Raw genomic sequence first — 14,280 nt, 5'->3', positions numbered from 1 at the left:
GTGTAGCTAGGCATTAGTTTCTTATATAGAGTTTTATAGAATATTGTTTGTCTTTACTCTGTTCTTTGCCATTTTATTGTCTTCAACATATGAATATTATTCTTTATATTCGGCTTCTTTCTTTATAAAACGTTTCATTGCTTATGAAGAGAATTATAAATTATCTGAATAGCAAAGTAGTTGCTTGACTATTAATAAATAAGTTGTATATCATACTTTATTTGAAAACGGTTGATTTGATACTTTCTATTTACTGTACAATTTTTATCCGCAGTTTTCAAATAGATATATCCTCAATTGAATAAGAAAAGAATGTTCAAAACTTTTTGCGTTTCCCTTTTTAAGTTTACCTTACCAAATAGGCTTCCTTCATTGTCCGTCCGTCCGCTGTCTAAATTAAAAACAATCTTCATATCTGAAACCACTAAACCGACAGTATAAAACTTTCCCGTCCATTTGACACACCAACACTATTGATAAGAATAGAATATAGAGATAACTTTTACTTTTATAGTTCATAAAAAATAAGTTTATAGAGCAAACATACAGAGTTAAATGATCAGCAGGTTAATGAATATCAAGTATAACATTTAAAAACCAATCAAAAAAGCCTTGTTCAAGAATTACCACTGAAACGTCCACTTTAAGTTTATTTTGCAGTTTGTGTTTATCATCTTGTTAACTATAAAAGATCGAGAAACAGTTTAAATGGTAAAAATAATAAAACTATAAGATGAACAAATAAGTCAACTGATCAAATTCTGAAAATGACAATTTGAAGGAGTTAAAGCTCATGAAAGACAAAAGATGGAAAACAATGCCTACCAATATTTCGTTTCTTCCCTAAACTTTTATTAGATAGAGGGAAATTTTTTTAAATAGAGTGAATTCGTTAACATTTTATTTGGTTTTCCAGCTATTGAGAATTATTATGTTTATGTTAAATTTATATTTCCGTTACAGATAAGATTGCCATTATTATCAAAGTTGACAAAATTTATTACAGAACTTCCCCTCGTTCATATGATCAAATTAACTATTTATACTTTTTTTATAAATCAGTATGTCCACAAAAGTTAAATAACGTTTTTCAATAAACATTCTTCGTCAATTTTAGCACGATGTCTAATGCATGTGTTACCATTGGTTCTGATTGGTTTACTCCTACAAAACTGTTTTAATATGTTAATTGACTTTTCATCTCCGAATGGCGTTACTTTGTCACATGCTTTTGAGTATTAAATAGTATTGCTATACATTTCTCATAATACGGTTTTACTGTCTACATGGTCTACAGATATAATTATATCCTGGTAAGTCAAATTCATTTTTGATTTAAAAAATTTAGTGAGAGTGATGGAAAAAGTTACTTTGAATAATAACAAAACATTTGTCCTCTTTAAGATTAATCCCTCTGAATGGTAGGCAGCATTTAAGGGATGCTTTGTTCCACGACAACAGGCAGTGCGGGTTAGCTCATAAATGTGAGTCAAACATATACTTCGGATAATACTTCAATAAAGGAAATTTACAATAAACATTCTAACCTGTTAAAAACTTCATTATGCCAGAACTCATAAATATGCACTTTGTGTCTTTTGTCCTGGTGTCAGTTGTGATTGTGTTTTGTGCCGATCTTAAATGTGTACATAGTTTTTTTTTCTAATATAGCATCATTACACAACTGCTCATTGTTTTGGGGATTATGGGGATTACTTTAAGTTTCTTGTCAATGTTGTAACTAGATTCATTCCTTATGAGTGACTGTCACAAATCCGGTGCCTGGATATGAGTAGTTATCAGTATTTGTTACTGTTATACGTTTTGAGTTCATGTTATTATCTTGAATGAAGTAGTTTTTTTATTTCCTCTTCTATTTTTAGAATAATTCTATATTTTATGCCTTTCACAGCTTACAAAACAGTTTGATTCTATCGATTATTAAAGTACATCCCAGCTACTTTGAGCAGGATCACACCTACCAGATCACCCCAGTTTGAGTTTCTTTGTTATGCATGCTTTCCCTTGTTTTTTAACATTTTGGCGGGAATGTCAAATCCACTATAAAACTTATAATCAATCATACAGAAAAGACCTTCTTTCAAAATTCACGTAGAAAAAATCCAGTGTATATGCTGGGATTCGAACTCAAGACCTTTAGCATATCGAGCCACGATACATACCACTAAACCAGGACGACTGAATATGAACTATTAGTAATTTAACATACTTAAAGGAAGCAAAATATTTTTATAAGTGGGGCGAGTTGGCAGACCTTTATTTTGTGGGGTTTGAACCCTTATCGTTAATAATTTAGTTGTCAGACTGATTTTTCAATTTGATTATACACTTTTTCAAAAATGGGACGAGTCGGTAAACAAAAGTTGGGTGATTTTTTTATAAAGTGACGATAAATTGTGGGCCGTGGGGCGAGTTGACATTGTTAAAAATCTACTCATCGAGTTTTGCGAGTTGACATTGTTTGATATCTACTCATCGTGTTCGGGGGTCATAAATGGTAGACATCATATAGAAATATATAAAGTACAAAATGTATATTATAATGGTAATATGGCGTTCTAAACTAGATTTTATGAATTATAAATGGTTTTTGGTCTAATCTAAAACAGCTCGAATGTAAAATAGTTATCCCATTCAGACTTGGTGTGTCAGTGTAAGATCAATTGCATTTTGGGTCTAACTTGTTTATTCTGTTACCTAGCAACCTTTATAATGGCGGAGTTAGACTCATCGAATATGATTAATATACAACTTAAATCTATCTATATTTGAAATAAAATCTGTTTAGCATGCAGTGAACTTTACACTTGTACGCTATTAAAATATTACATAATTAAATGCACATTTTTGCCAAATTTACTGTTGTTTCGGCCTAGCAAAACATCTGTGCCCATGACAACGGCAATGCTTTGTTTTCTATTTTACAAGATTTAATTTTAAATATGCTGCAACAGAAAGCAAATTTATGATGAAAATTGTAAAAAGTATCAAACTCCAAAGTACATGTTTAGGGGAAAAGCAACATCGAAACATCAACAAACATAACAAAACACCGGGTATTGCTGATATAAACAGATTATGCATCTAGCCGCGCTTGGTGGGGTCTCACTTATCAGAGACAAGAAGAATAATATAACGACAAGAACACATATTTAACGCTAAGAAATCTTAAAATTAATTATCTAAAACAAATAGATACAGACACATGCATTAAAGGGTGTTTTTAAATATCGGTGTATTTCCATTACAGTACTTATGTTTCAGTTAGGGGTTAGGGTTAGAAAGGCGAAATGCATTTCCATTTACAAGGTGAAAGGGCATGCCTCTGGAATAGGTCACCTTTTTAAGCTTAAAATAAATGAAAAGATAAGAAAACTATCAGATTTATATGATAAGGACAATAAAATTCCCATAACTTCTTCTACTGTCAACTTGTTTGGTGTTCCCGCTGTTTTTATCAACTAATGTTTCTCTTCTGACACTTAAGTATTCAACTTTTACATAAAGCCGCATGAAATTAAATCAATATGGGAAAAGGTTACTTTTTTTCCTACGCAATATGTGAAAAGGTATATATTTTAAAAATCTGAAACAGGATGAGGAATCCAAACAGCGGCATCCCCTATCAATTAAGTATTGAGTACACCCCTACCTTCCCTCTCCCCCTCTAGACATAGAGAATCGTTAGGGTTGACTTTTTCGAAATTTATCTTATTTTATTATCTATTTCAGAGGTCCAGATAACCATATCTTATAGCATTACAAAACTGGTACATGCTACTATCTGTATTCTTAAACTTTTTATATTATTTGTTTTATTGTATTTCTTGTCACTGTTACTAGTTTATCGTTTACCTTTACTCATCCTAGTGACGTATGACTTGGTCTTTGATTATTATGACAATATTCATTATATATATGTCAAAACAGTTGAAAGCAAGACTGTGTCTTTAGTACATGTATGCCCAAATCGCAAGACAAACAAAGACCAGAGGCTCCTGTATTGGGACAGACGCAGAAATCGGCTGGGTTAAACATGTTATTTTGAGATCTCAAACCCCTCCTTCTAACGGACCCGGATTCCTATGCCTCTAGCCAAAGTAGAAAAAAACCAATCACACAACAATACGCACAGTAAAACTAAGTCCAAAAGAAGTCTGAGTCTGATGTCAGATTTATCATTAGTTTTAACATATTTTATTTGCGTAAATGTGCAAAAGGGATGAGACACAAGTTAATCAAACTTATAAAGTCTTCTCCCATAACAATTTATAACAGTAGACTATTTACAAAGCATGCATACAAACAATACATTATGTATATATATATATATAAAATATTTGAACTCTGAAAAGATGGTGTGATGATGTGAGTGGTAATACACTATATGCATGTATTTGCACTTTATTATGTTCTACATTACACAATTAGAAACCTCTTAGACTCTTTAATAAATTCATATACATTCTTTACAATTCTTTCATTTTCAACATTACTTAAAGACTTATCGCCGGAGGTTAAGGTGTTCAAATTTAGTAGAGAGTTATCTGGTAACCAATGTAGATTATTAAATAATTTGGTTCTTATATTCGAATAATTAGGACAATAAAAAAAGAAGTGACGTGAATCTTCGAACTCAGCACCACAACTACAAGACGGATCTGAAATAATGTTGACTCTGTTAAGATCATAGTTCAAAAAAGAAGCTGAGCACCTAAGTTGTGTCAATATAATATTGAGTTTACGATTGCCAAAGTCATAATGTTTTGGTACTTGGGCTTTTGAATTCAATTTAAGATTTTTTAGTTCGGTTTTAAATTTACCTAAAGAGTCAATGTTGCGTGTCACCACATTAAGGCTATTCCACAGTCGTATTGTTGAAGGTATGAAGGACTCTTGGGTTAATGAAAGTCTACAAAAAGGGTATATTATATCATTCCCATTACGTAATGGATAAACAGCTGTACTTTGGATTGTTGGTGGAATTAAATTGCCAAGATAGGCTGGTGCATTATTATGTTGAATATTATAAAATAATTGTAACTTCCTTCTTTCTCTTCGTTCAGCTAGAGTTTCCCAACCAATCTCATCATAAATAATTCTATTACTTGTAAAAATAGGAAGACCTGTTACAATTCTGGCTGCCTCAAGCTGCAGCTGTTCTAATTTTTTACAATAACCCACATCCATATTATCCCAAACTTCACATGCATATTCGAGAAGCGGTCTAATAAAAGTCAAGTAAAGCTTTTCTAAGTTTCTCCTACTTATCCTGTACTTTAATTTTCTAAGTACATTTAAATGTTTAGATACATTTTTTATGATATTTTCCACATGGGTGTTCCATTTAGGATCTTTACTAAAAGTAACACCCAAGTGTTTGTGGAAGTCTGTAACTTCAATCCTCTTACCATTGAAAGTGAAATTCATTTCTGGAGTTTCAATGTATGAAAACAACATTATTTCTGTTTTTGCTGGGTTAAAGGACATCAGCCATTTCTTAGACCAATCGCTGAGCTCACTCAGGTTTATCATTAAACTACCTTGACCAAAAAACTTTAACCTTAAGCGCGACAGGACGATCGGACGAACAGACAAACATACGCACAGACAACCCGATGTACAGACCAGAAAACATTGGGCATAAAAACTTAACCTGATCACATTTTTAAAATTACACTTTATTTTTACACATGATTATAACATTATTCAAAACATAACCTTTAAAAAGGTATCAGACATGTAGGAAGCGTACAGACTTCAGGCACTCAGTGTTTCTATGCATGAGAAGGTCGACTATCCATATATATTGATTGAAAATTAGATGCATATTTCTCTTTATATTTAATAAAAAAAAAACGTTTTCTTGTCGCTAAATAGTCTTCTTGTCGCTAAAATTATTATTCTTGTCGCTTCTTGTCGCTAATTAGTGAGACCCTCTATATAGTGATATATGGATAGTCTACCTTTTGCCGTTTCCGTTCTCTAACCACCAAATTTTATGAAATTTGTTCTCTATGTTCATGACCAACAAAGACACAGCCAATTGGAATATAGGTTGTTTCATTTTCAAAATAAATCTCGTTTCTCGTAAATTATGTAAATTCAAGCAAAATCAGTTTTAAATTCGGTATACTTCCCCTCCTTTTTTTCCTAACATAAATCATGGATCCGACCCTAATACCAGAGAGAGAAAATGGACCCATTCAAAAAGCAGACTTTGAATTGATAATTAGCAGAAACATAAAACATGTACAGATTTTATTATATTGCATGTCTATCTTAAATTTCATGATTTAAACAAAGATGTCCTGAAAGTTGTTATTGACTCCCTTACAATTTTGCTCAACAATGAGCAAATCCCATACCGCATAGTCAGCTATAAAAGGCCCCAAAATGACAATGTAAAACAATTCAAACGAGAAAACTAACGGCCTTTTATATATATATATAGACGTACTTATGAATATAATTATTTTCTGTGACTGTATCTTACATTAATTTGTAGGATCCTTTACTATAGATAATTTAGCTGATCTGTAGCAATAACATCTTCATGCCTTATATATCATGTACTGTAGTACGCCGCTAGATTAAAACTGACGTGGAAAGGTAACACATGCCCACCGAAAGCTCTTTTATGAGAGCCCAGGTGGTCGTGTGGTCTAGCGGGACGGCTGCAGTGCAGGCGATTTGGTGTCACGATATCACAGTAGCATGGGTTCGAATCCCGGCGAGGGAAGAACCAAAAATTTGCGAAAGCAAATTTACAGATCTAACATTGTTGGGTTGATGTTTAGACGAGTTGTATATACATTATGTACACAGCCATGTATCACCATCATTGATGGCGATCCGATGGATACATCTGTTGTAGGGTTGTCACTGACTCAGACGTACTTATGAATATAATTATTTTCTGTGACTGTATCTTACATTAATTTGTAGGATCCTTTACTATAGATAATTTAGCTGATCTGTAACAATAACATCTTCATGCCTTATATATCATGTACTGTAGTACGCCGCTAGATTAAAACTGACGTGGAAAGGTAACACATGCCCACCGAAAGCTCTTTTATGAGAGCCCAGGTGGTCGTGTGGTCTAGCGGGACGGCTGCAGTGCAGGCGATTTGGTGTCACGATATCACAGTAGCATGGGTTCGAATCCCGGCGAGGGAAGAACCAAAAATTTGCGAAAGCAAATTTACAGATCTAACATTGTTGGGTTGATGTTTAGACGAGTTGTATATATATATATTTATATATATATAAAAAAAATGAACGAAAAACAAATATGTAACAAATAAACAAACGACAACCACTGAATTACAGGCTCCTGAAATCTGATTTTAATATTATATAATAACATTACATGCGTGTTTCATTATGATACGTTATTTTGATTGGCCTACATCAATCACGCCTCATTCTGAAATTAACCTTTCAATCAAAGTGAAAAGTAACATTTGTGATGCGACAAGTTTCCCAGATAAAGTACACGCGTAAATATAGAAAAAAAAACTTGATAGAAGTCGTGTTTTAATGATCCTAGCAAAATTTTTAACCATAAGTATTGAATGATTCTTTTAGTAATTTTATATGGTAGACCGTGCGGGCATTTTAAGAATGGAGAGCTGTTGTGTTTCCCACAAAATATACTTCCGTCGACGCTTTTACATCCCAAACATTTACGAAAATAATCATGTAATTCTTAAATAAAGGACTTGTTATGATATAGCCACTTTTGATCTGGATGAAGAAATTAAAACAAATCATTTTAAATCTGCAAAATAGTACAAAAAATCAGATGTTCATGAGACATTATAATACCAATCATCAGTACTTGGGTTATAACATTTGTCTTATATGTATTTTCCTCTGGACTTCTTACATTTAGTTAACATAGCTGCCTCAATATTGGAGATACAAATAAGCACCACATTCAAAATGTGAAAATGTGTTTTAATTTGATAAAATTCTTGAAAACTACTATGTATGGACAATAACAGTGTCCATGCAGCATACAGTGTTTAATCAATACAAATACATATTGTTTTGTTGCATTGAATAAGTTTTGTGTATAAAATGTCTTAAATTGGAATATAACGGCTGCATGGAGCCTCTTATTACAATTTCATAAATTAGGTGGTATTATGTATTTTATACAAATTCAGTCATACGACGCTTTCTTTAACAAATTATCATACTCATATATACCTATATGGAGTTATTTTTCTTTATGAACGATATGTCATTCTTTCGTAGAATCAACCCGGACGATACCATGTTTCAATTAAATATGCTCCTGTTTGAGGTCCTTATTTTCCTTGATAACAATGCAAAATATAATTTACTTTAAAATTATATTCGTCTGATTGTGTTTTTTTCCCCGATTTGGGAATTAATTTTTTAAAGTTCAATCAATGATAGGTGTAAAAAGAAAGTCGCCATAGCCCGCATTTTAATTTTAGAAAAAAAATAATGGGAAGTGTTGTTGATTATCGCTACAATACGGAGACATTATCATATATTTGAGATAAATTTAAATGTAACACTTTAATTACACTCTAAAATAAAGCCAGATTTAACATATTTGGGTGCAAGATTTTGAAAATCTTATTGATTCACACTGCATGGGTTGATTGATTGTTGCTGAACGTCCAATAGAAAATATTTCCTGCATGTTCAGGACGATACACACTGAATAAGAAATCATACTTTGACCTACATGTATTGATATTCGTTCCGTGTAACATGTACATGTATCACGATTTCGTGCCACTTTCGTGTCAGTTCTTATTATTGTTGTATACCTTTTACTTCATTAAATGATCAACTAATACAATATTCTTATATTCTATTGAATAATATTCACGTATCTGACAATGGGGTCGGATGGGGGAGGGTATATAATCATATCCTGATTATCTGTTAAAAAATGTATTGCTATTCAAAAGGAAATCATTCTGTATATTTCATTCGGTTTAATTAAAATTGTTGAAAAAATAATCACTTTTCCGCGATAGAAATGTCATTACAAATGAAGAAAAAAACAGCAACATAGCACCCTGAGTAGAAGACAGAAAAAACTAAATTGTGATCCATAAAACACATCTGCCCCACAAAAATACCAGTAGTGAACTCAGTTATTTTCATAAGCAGTTAGTGGTAGCTTGTGAATACATTCAACATAGTTATCTGCTTGAAGTACTTTTGAGGGAAACACTCCTTAAAAAGTAAAATCACAAAAGGTACTGAACGCTGAGGAAAATTCAAAAAGGAATGTCCCTTATGAAATGGCAAAATCAAAAGCTCAAACATATCAAAGGAATGTATAACAAGTTATCAAAGGTACCAGGATTATAATTTAGTACGCCCGACGCGCGTTTCGTCTACATAAGACTCATCAGTGACGCTCATATCAAAATATTTATAAAGCCAAACAAGTACAAAGTTGAAGAGCATTGATGATCCAAAATTCCAAAAAATTGTGCCAAATACGGCTAAGGCAATCTATGTCTGGGATAAGAAAATACTTAGTTTTTTAAAATTCCGTTTTGTAAACAGGAAATTTATAAAAATGACCATATTATTGATAGTCATGTCAATACCGAAGTATTGACTACTGGGCTGGTGATACCCTCGGGTACGAAACATCTACCAGCAGTGGCATCGACCCAGTGGTGTAAATAGTTATCAAAGGTACCAGGATTATAATTTAGTACGCCAGACGCGCGTTTCGTCTACAAAAGACTCATCAGTGACGCTCATATCAAAATATTTAAAGCCAAACTAGTACAAAGTTGAAGAGCATTGAGGATCAAAAATTCCAAAACGTTGTGCCAAATACGGCTAAGGTAACTGCCATATTCCTGATTTGGTACAGGCATTTTCTTATGTAGAAATGGTGGATTGAACCGGGGTTTATAGCTAGCTAAACCTCTCACTTATATGACAATTTCAAATTTCATTGTATTGACAACGATGAGTGAACAAAACAAACGGACACAAATAAATAAAATGTCAAAATTGTCTTTGGTAGAGATTTACAACATGCCTTATTATTATTATTATTACTGTTATGAGTTGTCATTCAAAAGTTTCATTAATTAGCTTATGCTTTTCAGAGATTGATACTTTTTAATAGCGATGTAGACATGTAACAGTAAGTAAAATCGATCTGAAATCGGATATTGATCTGAAGGTTCTGTTAGTTATACTGCAGTCCCATTAGGCCGCGATCGCATTACGATAAGTGAAAAAAATATAATCTGGCGATGATATTACCACCTCACTACGACCATCACGTTCTCACTGCGACCCAACTACGCTATCACTACGACTATGCCACATTCACACCACGCTGTTGAAGATCATAGTGCGATTCTAGCACGCCCATGCCGTCCTCATCATGCTCTTCCTACGGCCTGACTACGTTCATACTACGACCAACATGCTCTTTCTTCTTGTCACATAAAATATACAAAAGCTCTCCAGGTTTTGTTTGTCTGTATGTAATTTGGACCTCTTATCCTTTTTCTCTAACGGCTCGACCATGCTTGACACATCTGTGTCATCCCTGTTATCGTTCACTAGCACATCGTCATTTGAGCTTGATAGACCAGCAATAGGGTGTGATTCAGGATGAATTGGTCGGTCCGACATCTCTACTGGATCAGGATTCGTTACTAACAAGGCTCTCTCTGTCTCAATCACCCCACCACCACTTCCAAGTGTTCATGTATATTTTGGTGGCATGGCATGTTGTTTCTGCGAAATCTACGTATTAATAAGAAATAGAAAGAATGGAATCGTATTGATATGGAACATGATGTTGACGTTATTGCTGTAAACATTTTAAGATTTCAGTAGGACCGTAGTATAATCGTGGAAAGAACGTGCTATAATCGCAGTAGAAGCGTGGTAAAATCTTGTTGCAATCGGATAACTCGTGGTATGGTCGTAGAGAGAACGTGATGAGCGTCGAAAGATTTTTATAAGTTTAGTGAGGTCGCAGAATAAGCGCGGTGAGATCGTGGTATAATCGTAGCGGGGTCGTTGTAGAAGCGTAATATGGACGTAGTAGCATCGTGGAGGCAAGGAAAATATACATAAAAGACCCTAATCAAAACGAACGTGGCTGAGCATTGATTCTTTCGCACCACCAGACCAGAGCACCAAAGTTCGTTACATCGTCTTTTTATAGGTTATTTTGTAAAAACGAATTTGCAAGTTGTTTTTCTACCTACGCCTCACACTTTGTAATAGTAAGCTAGTGAGCATGAATCATTGATCATCATTTTGATGATGCATTATCTGACCTGATTATTTTATTTTATGCTAATATTAACATTATAATAATACCCATTTCCGTTTTTTGACTAATGATATTGCTGTAATTGTAATTCATTCATTGCTAATCAGCCAACTTTTTTGTATGGTAAGTCCTTCCTCATTAGTGAACTTTCATTATTTTTGTGTTTTTTGGCACTTTTAATGCCAAAGCGAAATGTATTTGTCGCTCAGGGGTTTGACATAGTATATAAAATAGAATAGACAAAAAGAGTTCTAAATTGTTGAAACCATTATCTGGTCCATTGGTCATTTAATTTATCTTGATAAAATTACTTTATAACTATGACATAGGGACATTATAAATACGAATCAAATAAATTTCTATCCATCAAACCCTTCAACAAACAGAATAAAGTCAAAGATAAACACAAATTTGTGCCAGAAAGGTATAGCTCCTAGAGATCAATAAGTTTTACCGGGTATTTATGTATTTAAAGGAAAAAATACTATACAATACTACGGATCACTGTTGGTTCATGCAGTTAACAAAATTGTAATATTTCAGGTCAAGGGCTGGAGATGTCTAATCTAGGCACTACAGATGGGAAGTCGAGGGCTACGAATGTTAGGTCTAGAGCTAGAAATTAAAAAGATCAGAGCTGAAAATATATAGAACACTCCTGTTATGCAAATGCTATGTCTAGCGGTGTAGATATATAAAAACGTAGCGCTATAGATATGTCAAAAATATAGCGACAGATATGTTAAAGTCTAGCGCTGTAGATATAAAGTGAATCTTTGTAGATGTAAAGTCATCCGCAATTAATGTCTCCGGGTGACTATATCAATAACGATGGACTTTATGTTTACAGCACTCAGTCTACTATTTGCTACACTGCTACTTTTGCTTAGTTACTATTTCTATACTTAAATTATGTGCTACACGTGTTATATTAAAGTAATAGTATATAGGACATGTTTCCCCTGAAACAAGCGCCTATGCATGTGATGAAAGAAGGATGTCTTTTTCCCCGCTCGGGTTAATTGCTGATGGCGTACGAAACAAAAACCATACAGTTTACTAGCATATGTCGAGTACCAGATATAGTAACACATGAAGCGGCGTCCAATTTCGATTGACATACTTTTTTCTCCATTTGGGAAAAAATCTCGTTCTCCGTATTTTTTTTTATATCGTGCGGTTTATGTTTTTGCTTAAAATGGTATAAAAGTATTGTTTCCTTTTAAGTAAATGCTATTTTCATAATATCGAATTACTGTAAACAATAAAAAATCGGTCTAATAATTTCAAAAAGAAACGAATCTACGAAACGAAACCAACCCGAGACGTTATTAATGTATTGATGTAAAGAATTTAAAATTGTGAATCACAAAATGTCAAGGTAATTTCTTGGAAAGGTAGTCAACAAAAAATAATTTAAAAACCGATTGAGTTCCATTTTAAAATTTTTAATTATTCAAAACATTACCAAAACTGCACATTGGTGTTGTTTTTTTGTTTAATATGTTTGTCAACCTCAACCATAGAATGAAACATAAAAGGAAATGCAAATATTTTGATACTTGTAAATATAAATAAGGGTATAGACAACTGGTTAAAATACATTTATTTTGTGATTCTACGCTATACCGTTTATTTTCACATTAACTGCTAATTTCAAAAACTGGTGTGTTCGGAGTTCAACATGACAATTGCAAGATTTCTGATTAATGAAGGTAATATGCTTAGAATAGAGGAACTTATTACATGCAGTAGCAAAACATATTTACATGTTGTCATCATGCTGAAAGTTGCAGCAAAGTGTAAAACCTAAGTAAAGGAGTATTGTTTGTTTCTTACAACAAAATTAAGAAGGACTTAGTGTATTGAGCACATGCACAAAATATATGATCTATTTTACAGGTAGTTTCCGGATGTCAAAAGATGAAGATGGTAACTGGTATTTGATACATTCATTCCACCACATAAAGGAAAGGTTAACTACAATGAAAGTCATTGTATTTGCTTATGGTGATATAAGTGGTTGTGATGAAACAGGAGAACCGGTATACATAATATTTTTATTAATAAAACAAAATGTCCGCATTTGAATAAGTTACAAGTATACGAAAGTCAACGGAGGTAGTAGTCAACATACAAAAAACGCAACAGAAATCATATCGAAAAACTGTTTTATTAGAGAAAAAACAAAACAAAATAAAAAAAAAAAAAAACAATATTAAAGACGGGGATGAACGTGGTGCACATAAAGGCAAAGAGAGATGGTTTTTTCCATTAGTTGCATTGTCGTGTTGTTTTTATGCATTAATCAAAGTATTAACCTAGGTTTTACAGAGGCGGGGAGCGACTCCTGTCATGTTATTTATAGATAAATATCTTCTAAAACATCCGGAGTTTAAAAATGCCCAGTGAGCTTTTGCCGGCGATCTTCTGTCGTCGACTTCGTAGTTTCTTATGCGTCGAACGCCCATCGTCCGTTAATTCCGATGATTCCGCTTGCCGACAAATATGGCCGATTTGGATATATACATATAGAACATAGTTTTGAATGCAAGTTTTGACTATCATCTTGAAAAAAAAAATTGACACGGCAGACATGTTAAGATTGATCAGATCTACCTGCTGCCCTTTTACACAACAGAACTGTCAGACAATTTATAGAGTTATTGTCCTTTAATGACGAATTTTTACTTATTGTTTTTCCATTTCTGTCTATTATTTTGAAACTTTTTAATAGAAATAGAAACTTAGAATAGAAAAAAACATTATCTACACGTTAATCAAATTGCCGTTATCATTGATCGACGCTTCCTGGGGGTTATCGCCCTTAGTTTCAACATATTTATCAGTCGTGGATTGGGAAACAAGTTATTACAACTTATATTAATCCCCTCCCACTTTAGATTGCAATTATTGTTTCTGTTCTCTAGCTTTAGTTT

This window comes from Mytilus galloprovincialis, chromosome 6 (genome assembly GCF_965363235.1).
Source record: "Mytilus galloprovincialis chromosome 6, xbMytGall1.hap1.1, whole genome shotgun sequence".
Classification (NCBI taxonomy): domain Eukaryota; kingdom Metazoa; phylum Mollusca; class Bivalvia; order Mytilida; family Mytilidae; genus Mytilus; species Mytilus galloprovincialis.
Note: the sequence above shows the minus strand (reverse complement) of the source record.